The sequence below is a fragment of the Eschscholzia californica genome, unplaced genomic scaffold, assembly GCF_041429995.1.
Source record: "Eschscholzia californica isolate CP2 unplaced genomic scaffold, dmEscCali1.0.p SCAF_3, whole genome shotgun sequence".
NCBI lineage: Eukaryota > Viridiplantae > Streptophyta > Magnoliopsida > Ranunculales > Papaveraceae > Eschscholzia > Eschscholzia californica.
In genome coordinates this window covers 29,293,725-29,308,975 of record NW_028238420.1, presented here as the reverse complement: position 1 = coordinate 29,308,975, position 15,251 = coordinate 29,293,725, and the positions used below count along the sequence as shown (strand labels likewise).

The 15,251-nt window shown below is 36.2% G+C and overlaps 2 long non-coding RNA genes across 4 annotated transcripts; both read left to right on the top strand.

Annotated features, from left to right (window-relative positions):
- The first annotated feature begins 1,495 nt into the window (after window positions 1-1,495).
- LOC147549396 (uncharacterized) lies at window positions 1,496-2,214 on the top strand. Its single transcript, XR_015238988.1, has 3 exons — window positions 1,496-1,584; window positions 1,673-1,722; window positions 1,894-2,214. It is a non-coding gene; the product is annotated as an uncharacterized LOC147549396 (long non-coding RNA).
- A 1,954-nt stretch (window positions 2,215-4,168) lies between these two features.
- Window positions 4,169-6,805, top strand: LOC147549395 (uncharacterized). Of its 3 annotated transcripts, none has more exons than XR_015237826.1 (5): window positions 4,169-4,452; window positions 4,757-5,009; window positions 6,090-6,180; window positions 6,308-6,375; window positions 6,481-6,805. It is a non-coding gene; the product is annotated as an uncharacterized LOC147549395 (long non-coding RNA). The 3 variants fall into 3 exon arrangements; XR_015237825.1 differs by having other exon boundaries at window positions 4,757-5,531; XR_015237827.1 differs by lacking the exon at window positions 6,308-6,375 and having other exon boundaries at window positions 4,757-5,531.
- Window positions 6,806-15,251: the final 8,446 nt, after the last annotated feature.

Genomic DNA, 15,251 nt, shown 5'->3' with positions numbered 1-15,251 from the left:
TTGAGAAGTAAGAACAAAAAGTTTGCCTTGAAGGAATAGAGGAGATGGGATGGATGAATTTTTCTCCAGAGAAGAAGAAAGAGAGAGGGGGGGGGGGGGGGGGGGCAGAAAGAGTGACTTAAAAGAAAAAGAAAAAAAATTACTTAAAGTTATTTTTGTAAATTGTAAATTTTTTCTGTATTTCCCACAGAAAAATATGTCCTGCAGATTTTAAAAATAAACATGGATCCCTAGAGAATTTATTCTCCGGAGATCTTTCTTTATTCCCAAAAGAAAAAGAAAAAAAATTACTTAAATTTATTTTTGTAAATTTTTTCTGTATTTCCCACAGAAAAATATGTCCTACAGATTTCAAAAATAAACATGGACCCCTAGAGAATTTATTTTCCGGAGATCTTTCTTTATTCCCAAACCACTGTCTTATTTAGTTGTCATTTTATATTGTTTGGATTTACTTAATTCAGTTATTTGGTTGACAACTAACTTCGACGAAATGATATTTTTACCTTTATGTTGTCAAAATAACATTTACTCTTGTTGTCATTTTACCATGAAATGGCATCATTTTGACAAGATGAGAGTAAGAATGTCATCCAGACCACACATGGGTAAAAAAATGGCATTTTAGTGTTGAAAGAAGGTAATAATGTTATATTAACATTTAACAACATAAAGTGAAATGTCATTTTTGTATTACAGTAAGGTAAAATCTATTATATAAAACAGAATGACGAGTGCTGACTAGGACAAAGTTTTGGACAAACCAAAGACAAACCCAGAGATAAATCTGGCCGTTCGTTTCAAATCAACGTTTAGATCATGAAAACACGTTAAATTAGTCTAATTTAATCTGGTCGTTTGTCTGTTTGCTCTAACATCTAAACCGTTTGATTCATCACCTACCTGAAAAAGAAGGTTCACCCCCCTCATTTAATATGAATTGAATTCCATTAAAGTACCCTTCACCCTTACCCTTTAGACTTCTACGTCTCTTTCCTTTCTGATCGGTCTAAAAAAGGTCGTCAGTTTGATTTCGTGTTCCCTCTCTTTACTCTGTTGTCCCGACTTCAAGATGCTTAGGGTAATGATTTTAACTCTCTATTTTTTTTTACTTTCAGATTTAAGTTTAGGGTTTTGGTAGGTCTGTTTGATGTTTGAATTGAAATCCTTTTCAGATTACAATAAATCTGTATTTTCAATTGATCTAGGTTCTGGAATTTGGAGAGACATCAAGTTTTGGAATCTATCATCATTATGCCATTGGAGAAGTTGGGTTCTTTTGAATAACAAAACTCAGCTTGATTTTTGTTTAGTTTATATAGGTGTGGTTGTATGAATATATAGGTGTGGAGTTGTGACCAATAATTCTTAGCATCTTCATACGGTACCAACTCGATTCACTTATATATGTTCCCTATTCTTTTATATCTTTATACTTACAAGATTTGGTTATATGGTATTGGTATTCCTTAATTGCTTTCTATGTGTAATTGGATGAACTTCAAAGTGTTAGTAAAATTTTGATCGATTTTGCAGAAGGAGGACAACAACGAGAATGTGGCTGAGATAAAACCCTTGTTAAGAGTATGTGGTTACTTCTATTATGTTAGTTTTTTAATCTAATAATATATATTTATTTGCTAAAAAACATTAGATCAACCTATAATGTCAGGCAATCAACTAAAAAGGGCATAAGCCGGCCTGGTTTCATTGACGAGGAAGGTATGCAATTCCCTGCTAATTCTGTAGGTTTATTCCATCTAATAATATATAATTATCTGTCAACTAAGATATGTAATATCATCTACGTTAATGAGAAATGTTTGAATTCTATCTTGGTGTGGCAAGTATATCGGATACTAAAGTCGAAGAAATGTTTGTAATATCATCTAGATGCTCTCAAAGAAGTGTAGCCAAACACCATGGTTCAATTAAGCGATATTTCTTTACATATCTAGGAAGGTAACACAAACGAGATAGAAGAGTAAGTTCAAGACACCGTCGTCCCGAAGTTGCAACCAGTGCAATGATCCGTCATTCATGTTAGAGGGAAGGATGGATTGGGTGAGACATATCTGAGTGTAGAGATTTAGGTTTCAAAAAATGACTTGAATTTTCTCCTTCCATTTTCTATAACCTATCCATTGTTGTATGTTGGTGTCCATGTATTTTGATTCGCATGACAAGATAATTTAGCTCCTTATTCATATTTTATTCTTCTTCGAGCTTAATTAATTTTCTCGATTGTTTGCTACATGATCGCTGTAGCTTATTCTTCATCTCAATTTCTTATAGTTTCATCTCCCTTTTTATATTTCTTTAGTAGATGTTTAACTATGTTAGGTTTTGGAGCAAATTTTATGTTTGGTTATGATTGTTGTGCTTGGATTCACTGGAAGGATTCTGCAAATAGAAGTAACAGGTACGCTATTCCTCTTTGTTTCTTGAGTTTATATTTGTGTTTGGGTGAACGTGCTTTGAAGGCACTGATTATATTTATAATATTATGTGGTGGTAAATCTTCAACGAACTTACTAGAAAATGAAATACAAAAGAAAAATACGAATTTCTCATACAAGGGATTCGGTTGGTTTTCTGTCAATTAATATTATTCTTTTGAATGGAGTTGATATCAATTTTGTAACAAGTGGAAGAAGAGTTTCGATTTTCGAATTGAGAGTAGATAAGTAGTGATATACTTTTAATGTCAAGATAATTAAAGAATTTCTAACTTAATTCGCTACCTACTACAGCATAGCTTACAATCAATATTGTTTAAGCGAGGCTTGAGATTGATTACGGAATGGGTGGAGTTTAATTGTTTGTTGTAGTATTAACGGTATCATCTTTGGAGGAACTCAAAGTGTTTGGCGTTGTTGGTAGTCAAATCAGTAGTAGCAGACTCCTGCCTAGACAATTAACCTACTTCATTTTACCACTAAATAATAATACCCATTGGAACGTAACAATAATGGGAGAATAATTTCCAGGTATAATGTTATTGGTCGTGGCCCAACACAATTCTAGAGTGAATTTTTTTTATCTCTCCTCTATCAACGAATTCAAGCTTCTAAAGTAAATAATTTATCAGTGTAAGAGCTAAACGTCTAGGAAGCCCATAGATCAACCCCTTGTCTCTTTAACAATTCTAGCTGGATAAATATCATGTCATCTTAATAAAGCCTAAATTATTTTTAACCCATCATCTTAATAGTGTTTTATTACCTGTTATGATCAGTTCTTAGTATTGACTTTAAGTTTATATATTTGGGTGGAAGTGAGGTGGACAACTAAGGGTGATGACCCATAGAAAGAAACATCAAGCTTCATATCTTATGGGTACAAAAATTGCATATATTTGTGTATAGCAGCATAAGAGAAAACTTAAACACATAAGATTTTTGTTCTTATTGAGTTTTATGGTGGAAGCGAGGTGAACAACTAAGGGTGATGATCCATAGAAAGATACATGAAGCTTCATTTCTCAAAATTGCATATATTTATGTATAGCATTATAACATAATGTTAAACACATAAGATGTTTGTTTCTTATTGAGTTTTTGTTGTGCACCATGGTGGAACTTAAACTGAAGTTAATTCATGTTTGTTGTATGGTATTTATATTTACACGGACATTTTAACAATGTTTACGCTCCCGTAGTTTATTGTACTTCAGAAATTTTCTTTTACCGTTTTGTTATATTTAGATATATTTTTATATGTAACTAAGTTGTAATGATCTAATTGGTTGGTACTTACTTTAATCTACCCATCACCATGTCCCTCCCTAAGTTCTTCAATATTGACAAATTTAATTAGATTGTACTGTTACTTTTTAAACTGAACTATTTATCCGTTTAAAACTAATTAAGGTTTATTTCTCAGTGAGAAATCATGAAAAAGTCCATCCAAATATATTACATGGCCACATAAATTCATCTAGATACATGTTCAATGGATTTTTTTGTATCGTGCCGGAGGCACGGGTCATACCTAGTCTATTATATAAAACACAAACTTTTTTGCTGACTGGGACAAGTCGAAAGACAAATCCGGTCCTTGGTTGTGATTTTGATAAAATCTACACCATTTAATCTATTACTCACCCTAAAATTAACAAATTTAATGACCCACTAAGTGAAAGAAAGTAACCAAAACGCTTAATCAGTGTAGTCCGAGATCATCATGTGTATCGTTCAACTCCCTTCGGTCGTCCGAGATCCCATCTTCATCACATTCAACTCCCCTTGGTGCGTTACAATATCATATGGCTCTTCATTCACCAAAACCGACCAGATAATGGTACCACAAATTTCCTTGCAACAAATTTCACAAATATTCACTTCTGGTACCAAATCGGTCCGACCTTTAAGAAGATAGGAGTTATAATATTTACCAAAATCATAGGAGTTACAATCTTCATTCCTCCCTATATCTTCACAAAATCAACTGGTAATCTATCATTTGCCCTCCCCCTCTCTTTATAATCAAAGTGTTTATGAGAGTCCAGGATTAGGGTTTATTATTGTTATCCATCTCTCTCTCAAAGTTATTGTAATTTGATTGTTTTATTCTATTTTTCTGGTATATAATTACTACAATCAAAGTGTAAATGATAGTCCAACATTGGGATTTATATTGTTATTTAGAATTGGGTTTATAACTCAGTTGGTTTCTAATTCACGTTTTCATCTTCAATTTGATTGATTAAGTTTGACCTAATAAGATGACTTTATGTTGTTCATTTCTCTTTCAGTAAACAAATTATTGCAGGAAGAGTCCACAAAAGAAGAAGAAGTGGAGGAAGAAGAAGAAGAAACAATATATGTTATGACCAAAGAATGGATGGAGTTCTTCGCCAAATCCAAAGCTAAAAGAATTCTTAAATGGTTATGATTGTTTGATTCTTTTCTTGAAACTAAAGGTTAATTTCAATGGAGCTTAAAAAACAATTCATAAATTTTTTGTTTTTGCCTTATATCAAATTGTGCCTGACAGATATTACATAGGTAATATTCATTTTCTCTCTATGTTAGATTTGAAATCGACTCAATGTATGTCTCGAATCAAATTCAGGCTATTTGTTTTGTAGGACTCATGATATGTGACTCATTGGAATGATTGGTTTGGGTTGATTTTGGGTCCATTTGATCCAAGTGAGTCAGGTTCAAATTATGCAAAAAATAACAAACACTGCTTTAGTATTTAGATACCTTAAATCATTAGGAAAGGGATGGATTTGATTTTCATGTAAGAATGGACGAGTTTAAGGGTTCATTTGCTTTGTGACAGTAAGATCCGTTGAAGGTCATGACCGGCCATATTTGACTGTCTATGTTCATTCTCGAATTAGGCTTTTACTTTTGTTCATGTTACAGGCTATGCATATTCTTCTTCCTATTGAAGATTTTTTAACATATTTTACTGTTACAGGCCGTGCACATTCTTTCAGCTATTGTGCATTTACAACTATTAAATGTTGTTCTTCATTTTTGTCATGACCGGAAAATAGACCTCTAAACTCTCAAAAGGTAATTGATGCTTTGCAAAAGTACAAAAAAAGATTGTTGTGCAAAAGCATTGGATTCTGATTTACTTTTATATTTTTCTTCCTAATAGTGAATAATAGTTGAAATCATTGCGGGTTGTTCTTACTCATCCGTTCTATGATAATTAGTCACTGATTTTAACCTATTTATTCCGACTCAGATTTGGAACGAACATTTCCTTAGAATGAACTCATCACCTTATCCAGTTTCTACAATTTGGTGGATTTAAGCGAATATGTAAATTTTATAAGGAAGCTTACGGAAATTGCGTACATAGGTTATATTGTCATTATTATTATTGTTTTGCATTCTCAAAATTCTCGGATTTTAATAGTTAGGAAAGCTTCTTATGGGATATCATATATAGTTTAATAGTTTATCATTATTATCTTATAAAGAAAACCAGAGAACTCGTTTATTAATTTCGGTTTTGCTTGAACTTTGCTCATCCGACCATATTAAAATCGTCCTTCTTTACTTCCAGCCTTTGAAATTGAGAGTTTTGCAGTGACAAGCTTATACTTACTATTTCTTATGAAGCTACTATTCGTACGGGTCTCCCTATTGTTGGCACCTTACGTGGATTACCAAAACCTGATGACAAGATTCTATGAATTGAAGGCATATGCAGGTTCACTACTTTCCACCCTCTCCAAAAAGTCTTATTATCTTATTACCCAAGTTCTTCTTATTACTCTTTCAAAAAAAGTTATTTTTATTTACTAATATGTCGTTCCCTCTGTTCTTTGCTATTTCAGTGGAACTATGAGTTATATCTTCAAAAACTTTATAGGAGCACGAGCTTTCAGTGAAGCACTTTGATTATGTTTGTGGCATTTCCTTTCCTATTTAGCACATTCTACTCTTTCAACAAAAAAAAAGTTCTTTTTATTTACTAATATGTCGTTTCCTCTGTTCTTTGCTATTTCAGTGGAACTATGAGTTATATCTTCAAAAACCTTATAGGAGCACGAGCTTTCAGTGAAGCACTTTGATTATGTTTGTGGCATTTTCTTTCCTATTTAGCACATTGCTGAATGTGATTTTAACACAGTGCTCCATAAGACTCGTATGCATAGGTTAACTTTTGGAGAATCATTATTGCAATTGGATCATTCTTGTCCTGGTATTTTGCCTTATTTCAAGGCCGTTATCTATCTTAAATTCTAATGGATTATCAAGTCTACTTTATGGTCGAGCAGGTTAGATCTCTATTGTATTTCTAAAAAATTTGTGATATCTGACCAACTTTGTAAGTGCAATCTACAAAAGAAAAAGGACTAAACTGTATGTGTCCTTTGTAACTGACTTTTGGTCTGTTTTTACTATGTAACATTACGCTTTGAATGTTAGGTTTTTCTCATAAAAATATGTGGAATCAATAATTTTTCTAATATGATGATGTCCTTCAAACGCAATAGAGGAACTATTTGATAAGGAGAGAAATAGTTGCACGGTGGCATTATACAGTTTTTTTTGTCGAAGAACGTTATACAGTTGGTTATACCTAGTGTAATTTTTAAAACTTAATGCTAACAATGTCATTTTGACTATATAAGGGTAAATTTCCAAAAAAGAAAAACTATACAAGGGTAAACATCTCATTTTAGTACTATAAAATGGCAAACATGCCATTTCCTAACATATAAGTAAAAGTGTTTTTCGTTAATATTGATAGGTAAAAGTGTCCCATTTTAAATATACATGGAGATGAATATTAGGTTTCAAATATTTAAATGTACTAAAATATTTTTTCCTTTAGTTTATGATTTTCTGTAAAAGCTAATTTTTAGGGAGGAACAAAGAATTAAAATTGGGATATTTCATGGAAATAGAGTCTTTAGAGAATTAAATACATAAAAATATACTACGTATCAAATGGTGGAAATACTTATTTCCACAAAAAATCTTTTATATATATATGGAAATAAGTGATATCAAACACAACCTTTGATGCGATAACATTTGTTGTAAATAATATTATAACACCTCTAACCTAATAGCCGCTTTAGGCCAATGGCCTTTAAGGACACAAAATTAGGCGGTTATAGTGCTTATTCAATTCATCATTCATTATGTATCTGTGTATTATCTCATCTGATGTATGGATGCCTTGTATTGACTATCATAGTTTTTTTTTTTGATGAGAAAAACATCGCATTAAAGCCAACAAAACATACAAACCGAAGTCTCTAATGTAACGCAAGAATAAAAGATGGAGCTACATTCCAAATATGTCTCTGACACCATTACGTCTACCCCATTTAGCTAGTGCATCCGCTTTAACATTACATTCCCTCGTGACATGGGTGAAGAGTATTTGAGAGAAGTGTTTTGTCAGGGTCATTGAGTGATTGAGAATCTTTTTGGATTGCCAGCATATCGTATCGTTAGTGCCTGTGATGTATTTTAGTACCGCCGCATTATCACTTTCTATATGTAAGTGATTTATCTGGAGTTGAATGACCCATAATATTCCAAGGTGAATCGCCATACTCTCACATTCTTCCGCGTTTTGGCATCGAACTGAATCTTCTGCTGCTATGATGAAATTTGCTTCGTTGTCATGAATAATACATCCGACTCTTGCAGGTTCGGTGAGTTGGGTAAATGACGCATCAACATTTAGTTTAAGGAACGACATCGAAAGAGGTCTCCATCGTTGGATTTCTTTTTTATCCCTGCATTTGTTAGTATTGGAAACATTTATTTTGAGTGGAGTGGTAGAGGAGTTGTTAATCCTTGCGATCATTTGTATTGGTGCCTGTTTTTTCATCGAAAAACAGTTCTCACATCTGGCTTTCCAAATAAACCATAATATTTTCGCATAAAGATTGATGATGTTGTCATCTAATGGTTTCCCTGTATTGATCCAATCATTAACAGAGTTAATAGTTTCCGTTCGTACCTGAAAATGAAACCAAATTGCCCTAGCAAAAGGGCAATGTAACATTACATGGTCCAAGGTTTCGTATTCGTTGCAATTAATACATTCATAGGAATTACCTATAAATTGCCCGATTTTGTCCTTCACTAGTAGACTATTAGTTTTGCATTTCCAAAGGAATAATTTTATCCGAGGAATGGTATTCATATTCCAAATAAAGTACCAGTCGTTCTGTGCGTTTATTGGTTCCACATTACCTGTTCTGAGAAAATTATACATAGATTTTATAGAGAAATTTCCTGATTTGGTAAGAGACCATCTCGGTATGTCATCTTGGTCGGCCTGTAAGTTGATGCTAATGATTGCGCTGCAAATATCACTATCAAAACAATTATTAATAATATTCATATTCCAGGTATTTTTCGTGATAAGTTGAGCAACCCATTTAAGGTTAGAATCATACGGGTTATTGAGAGGGGGACGATGATTTGGGACCCAGTAATCCTGCCAGATGTTGACATGACTACCTTTGTTAATGTCCCAAAAGACAAGGCCCGCGACCTGATTGTAGTGTTTGCTGATCGATTTCCAAGACCAGGAGTGATTAGATTTGGCGGTGGAAGGCTTAGAAGATTTAGGGAAGTACTTCCCTTTAAGAATTTGAACCCATATGGCTTGAGGGTTATTGGGCGGACGCCGGTTGATCTTGTTAAGGAAGGCTTGATTATCCAGAAGGGGGAGTCAAAACCCTAGTCCGCCAAGTTTGCGAGGCTTGCAAATGGCGGGCCAGTTAATCGTATGAAAGGTTTTGGATTTTCCCCACCAGAAAGTCCTTTGGAGGGACTCAATGCTAGTACATATGCCTTTAGGAATAGCAAAGCACTGCATTTGGTACCGGGGAACTGCCGCAGCAATAGTCGATAAAACTATCGAACGTCCAGCTCGGGAGAGAAGATTTGTTTGCCATTTGGCAAGTTTATTTTTAATCTGGGATAGAATAGGTTGGAAAGCCTGCTTCTTATTCTTGGTAATAAACAGATTTGTGCCAAGATATTTATCACCCGTCGAAGATTGGTGAACTTTGAGATCCCGAATGATCATACGTTTGAATTAAGGGTGGGAGTTTTTAGAGAAGAAAATAGTAGATTTGGAGTAATTAATCATCTGCCTGGATGCAGCTCCGAACTCCTTCAGGATAAGTTTCAGCTGATGAATGTTCTCCAGAGAGTTCTGACCGAAGATGATGCAGTCGTCAGCAAACAGGAGATGATTGATGACGATGTCAGAGTTGGGAACGGGAAAGCCAATAAACGACTGTTGGTTGTTTCTCTTCTCAAGAAGACGGCTAAGACCTTCCATGGCAATGGCGAACAGGAAGGGGGAAAGCGGGTCGCCCTGACGAATACCTCTGCTGACGTTGAACGTCAGACCTGGCCGACCATTAATAAGAACCGCCATCGAGCTGGTAGAGAGGCAAATGTTAATTAGGTTTATCCACATATTGGAAAACCCCATCAACTGCATGATCTCTACCAGGAAGCTCCATTCTACTCGGTCAAAAGCTTTGGACATGTCCAATTTAAGACCGAAATAACTTTTTGACCCCTTAACTTTCTTAAAAGAGTGAATCATTTCTTGGCTAATAATGACATTGTCAATAATTTGTCTACCCGGGACATAGGCAGCCTGAAACGGAGAGATAATATTTGATAGAATAATCTTAAGGCGGTTGGCTAAGATTTTGGTGATGATCTTATAGGTGGTATTGAGCAGGCTGATCGGTCTATAGTCAGCAGGAGATTGAGGAGTCTTGGTTTTGGGAAGAAGGCATATGTGAGTGTGATTCGAGAGGGGGGAAGAATGGCTGACATAAAGAATTGGGTAACCATGAGCTTAATATCATCCTGCACAGTGTCCCAATTGGCTTGGTAAAAGAAAGGGGGGGAGCCATCAGGACCGGGGGCAGCCCCCGGCTTGAGAGAGAAAACGACCTTACGGATCTCCTCCAGAGGAGGGATCATAGTAAGGGAGTCATTCTGGGCAGAGGAGATTTGAGGGGGGAAGCACTCTATGATGTTGTTAGAGAGGTTAGAGCCCGTAGTCGTCGAAATAGAACTTATATGATTAACAAAGATGGTAGAGATCTCCAACTCATCATCAGTCCAAGAGTTGTTCTCTCACTTAATAGAGTGGATTTGATTTTTACGATTTCGAGTGATGGCCTTGGCGTGAAAGAATTTTGTATTTCGATCCCCCAGATTGACGTTAGCTACACGCGATTTGATTTTTACTATCATAGTTAATATGCAAAAAATAAAAAAAAAAACGTAAAATGTAAAACTAAAGACAAGGCTAGTTTTCCGTGTATCTTGGGCCCTCTTTCTTTTAAAAATATATTCACATGATCGATTTTTTGATCTATTTATTGTTAAGTCAGTTTTTCTTCTCGGAATCGCTCATGCTAAGTTATTTTTGTCCTTCCTCTTATTCTTTTTCGTGTTTCTCTTTTCCTCCATCACCTTCATTTTTGTCATAACCTTATGTTAAATTCACGGTTATATTATAATAGATGATAAGTGAACATAAATAAAGAAATACTACATACTTTCCTTCTTTCCTCCATCACCATCTTTCATTCTCTCCCCATCATTTAATGAGGTTTAGTCGGATATTCATGATCTACATCCTTGGATAGACCACAACAACAACATACTTTATTCTTCACAGTTGTGGTTATTCGTTACAAATAGTCAAATAATAACTAAATGTGGGTGAATGATTTAATTCCTAAATTCCTCTCTTATTTACAAAGAAATTAGGGTTTAGGATTTTCTAGTTTCTCCTAACTAAACAAGAAACTAAATTTATGCTATTTAATATTAACATTAGATTACAAGAGACATTCTAATATAAGAAAATATATCTTTCACATCTTTTATGTCTTCCAATATATATCTTGGACTCATCTTCATCGCCAAATCTCTTTATCTCGATCGGTCTCATATATTTCAATATCCCGCCGTAAGTTGGAGCATGTTAATTATGGAGTATCCTACATAAGAGAAACTCACTCCCGGATAATCAATCCCTCCGAGTGTTTGGTTGTCTATTTTTTCCCATAACATTCATGCTTCAAAAAAAATGGCAAGCGGGCGAAACCCGACATCTTTGTTGCATACTCTTCCGGCAAACTCCTCGCCCGAATGCTCATTCTACGCCTTTTTCGGCTGATGATGTCATCCTTGCTTCCGACCTCTCAACGGCTCCGCTACCTTCTTCTATTGACCAGGTCTGTGGGATATCATTCCCTCTTTAAAGGATTTAGATAGTTCCATTGATGTTTCCACATCTTCTTCATCGGATTCCATTGACCAGGTATGTGGGATATCATTCCCCCTTTAAAGGAGTTAGATAGTTCCATTGACGTTTCCACATCTTCTTCATCGGATTCTGGCACACACCCACCTAGTGATTCGATTGCTTCCCTCCCGGTTTCCTCACGCCCTGTTCGTGAGCGGAATCTGCCTACCTATTTGGACGACCATATCCTTTTGAGTATTCTCCATCTTGAACTCAATATATGTTGGTCGATTACTCGCCTTCACTAATTTCAACCCCTACCATCGGGCTTTCCTCACCTCTATCATGACGACTGAGGAATCTAAGACGTACAAGGTTTCTTCCTCTTCTCATGTCTTCCGCGAAGCCATGGGAAAGAAAATTTATCATTTTATATCTTCTAATATCTTAGACTCATCTTGATCGTCAGATTTCTTCATCTCGATCCGCCTCATGCCTCAATACCTTCGAATAAGATAAATTGAAAAGCTTTTCCATCTATATCCTATCTAATTTTTATTTCGGTTTTTTATCTATCCTTTCTCTTGTATCTACATCATCACTTCATCATCTTATGTAACATGTCAAACAAATGATGAGGTCAGAAGGAAAGAAGGAGGAGGGAGGGAAAATATTTAGATAGAAAATAAAATGTGAAAATTTTATGGGTTCTTATGTTTGAATATGGTTTCCAAGATGACCAAGGTGGTGATGGAAACGATGAAAGTGATAATGAAAATGATAATGAGAGAGAAACATGAGAAAATAATAAGGGATAGAAAATAAAATAAAAAAAATTGGTGAAATAAAAAAAACATTAACTCAATCGTCAATTGTTAGACAAAAAGAAAAATATGTCATATCGGAATTTATTACTATAAAATAGGGAACATTTGGGAAGCTGGTCCGATTTTAAGAGGCCAAAGCCAACATGTTTTTCCTTTGCAAGGGATATTCACAAACCAGTTTTTAGTTGTAGGTCCGAAAAATGAAATTTCAATTGAGCTAAGATCTTCTCATAACCAGACACCTGTTCGGGGTCCAAATGATACAAACTGATTGGTTGTTCCCAACTTGAAAATAAAATGGTTGATTCGAAGCAGGTCATAAAGGTGTCCTTTTTCGGTCTTCCCCATGTTGTAGCTTTGGTTCTTGATCCGCATTCTACCCTTTAACCGTTAGTTTTCTTAAATTTGGGATATGAAAAATGAGTGAATTCATATTTAAAACCCACTTTGCTATGGTTGAGCTAAATATTGACTAATTTTGACCGGTCAAGAAGTCGAAGGACTCACTTGGGGTTGTACGTGTCAGTGCTCTCGCACATACGAATAGACCCTCACTAGAGCCATCAACAGAAGCAAACCTCTATCATCTTAGTCCGACTATAACCAGAGAGATTGTTAAGAGGTCAACATCGATCCCCTGGAGACCTCGAATCTTGCGTTGGTGTTATACACCAAAAAGTGAAAAAAATAAAAATACTTTAAATTAGTTCCAGCATTGCAGATATAAAAAAAAAGACAAATGAAAATGTTAAATCCACCAAAATGTATAAATGGAATGTACACAATTTAGTTGTTTTTGAGATGTACCACATTGAGAGAGTGTGTAGTACATGGTAATTTAGTTATTAAAAGAACTTTATGGGTTGATAAGTCTGGCTTAACCTGTATTGGCCAAAAACGGCATCTGGGCTTAATGGAGACGGAATTCGGGTTGGGCCTTCCTTATACGCCAGCCTCCATACAACATGAAGTGTGCGCCTCTAACAACCCAGCGAGCCTGGCATGAAAGCCCGTCGAGAGTTCCTCACTAGCAAGCCCAACACGCTTAGTAGGCCCAGTCAGTCTGGCGTGCTCGCCCTAGCCCACTCTTCTAGCGTGACAACCCTAGTCTGACGTGTCAACTCACTTAGACTCTGTATGGTCACGCCACCACGTGACAAGCAGTTAAAGAACAAGTCACCTCAATCCCTAACATTTCTGCTATACATTGAGGTCATGGTAGAAGACCGAGTCTTGCGCTACTTTGAGGGAGTAGTAAACCTCTTCTACCGGTAACAAGCGGACTAAGGCAGCATGCATCGTAGGGCTACGACGCCCCATCCAGAGATCAACGGCTACGAAGACACTCTAATGAGATCCTACTATTCCGGATCTAACTAACCCGCGCCCATGGGTGGTTATCCTTCTCTAAATTCTATAAATAGAGGAGGCCTTATTTTCAGAAGGGATCATCTGACTCTCACTCGAATTTATTTACTTACTCTCAACTTGGCTTTCCAGAAGTCCTTTTGCTCCGATCACATCAATCATTCACCACTAAAGCTCCGACTAGAATTCATCTACTCCGGTGACATCTTATCTAAGTTAGTCAAAGAAGGAGGTTCCGGCCAGAAGTGTCTACGATACTTCACCAGATCTTATTGGAGGCTCTCTGTTCCTCTTCTACCTTTCAAGTCTACCCTACCGTGACTAGAAGCCAACTCTGCCATCGCCAGAAGTCTGTTCTACCATCAGCAGAAGTCTACTCTGCCGTGACCAGAAGTCTACTCTGCCTAACCAGAAGTCTACTCTACCGTTCGAGTATACCAGAAGCTATCTGATTCATCTTTCCGTAGAACCGAGCTCCGGCCACTCTACGAGTCGCGCCACCTCCGACGCTACAACGACTCCACTATCAATAGTAACTCCACTTTCGGTTTATTCATTTACTTTATCGAACTAAGTTACTGACTTGACCGTCGGAGGGTCCTTGGCCGACACCATCTTTGGTGCCCCCTTGGACTTCACGGTTTTGTTTCTCTTGTGCAAGTCAACAGGTCTCCAGTACCCGCTTCCTACCTAGACGTTGGTCTACCAGTAGCCGCTCTTTACTCGGACGTTCGTCTACCCATCTACCCGACTACCAGACCCGACCTTCTGCCCGTCAACCTGTCTATTTGAAGGCCCGAAGCCTAGTTGCTGGTGCCCACCTAACGATCTCTCTAACCGTGTGACTTTCTACCCGTCCACATAACCCACTCTTAAGTCAAGGAGGATACTTGTTTTTTTTTTGTTTTTTTTAATGAAAGGTTTATTAGCTACTTGAGCTTGAATATTGTTGGCTATGTCTATCGCCAATCGACTTACAATACAACTAGAAGTTTTTAGGATCTCCAACGATTTAAATTTTAATTGAAAACATGTTGTACTAATGTTGTATTAATTGACGTGCTACATGATATGCCTTCCGAGGACTAAAAGAAAACGAACATTTTTTTAGTTTCAAGGCTTCACTTTTAATCTCTATAATGATAGGTCTGATTTTCCATGATGCCTCAATTGGATCCCTCGAGCATGCATTAATAACGGTTAACGCGTCACCTTCAATAATGCAATCATATTCAGGAATACTCAACGCCATAGAAACTTTGTTGTTTTTGTTTCCACTTCCAACGCCGAAATATGTCAATGCTTGTGTGGTGGTTGTCA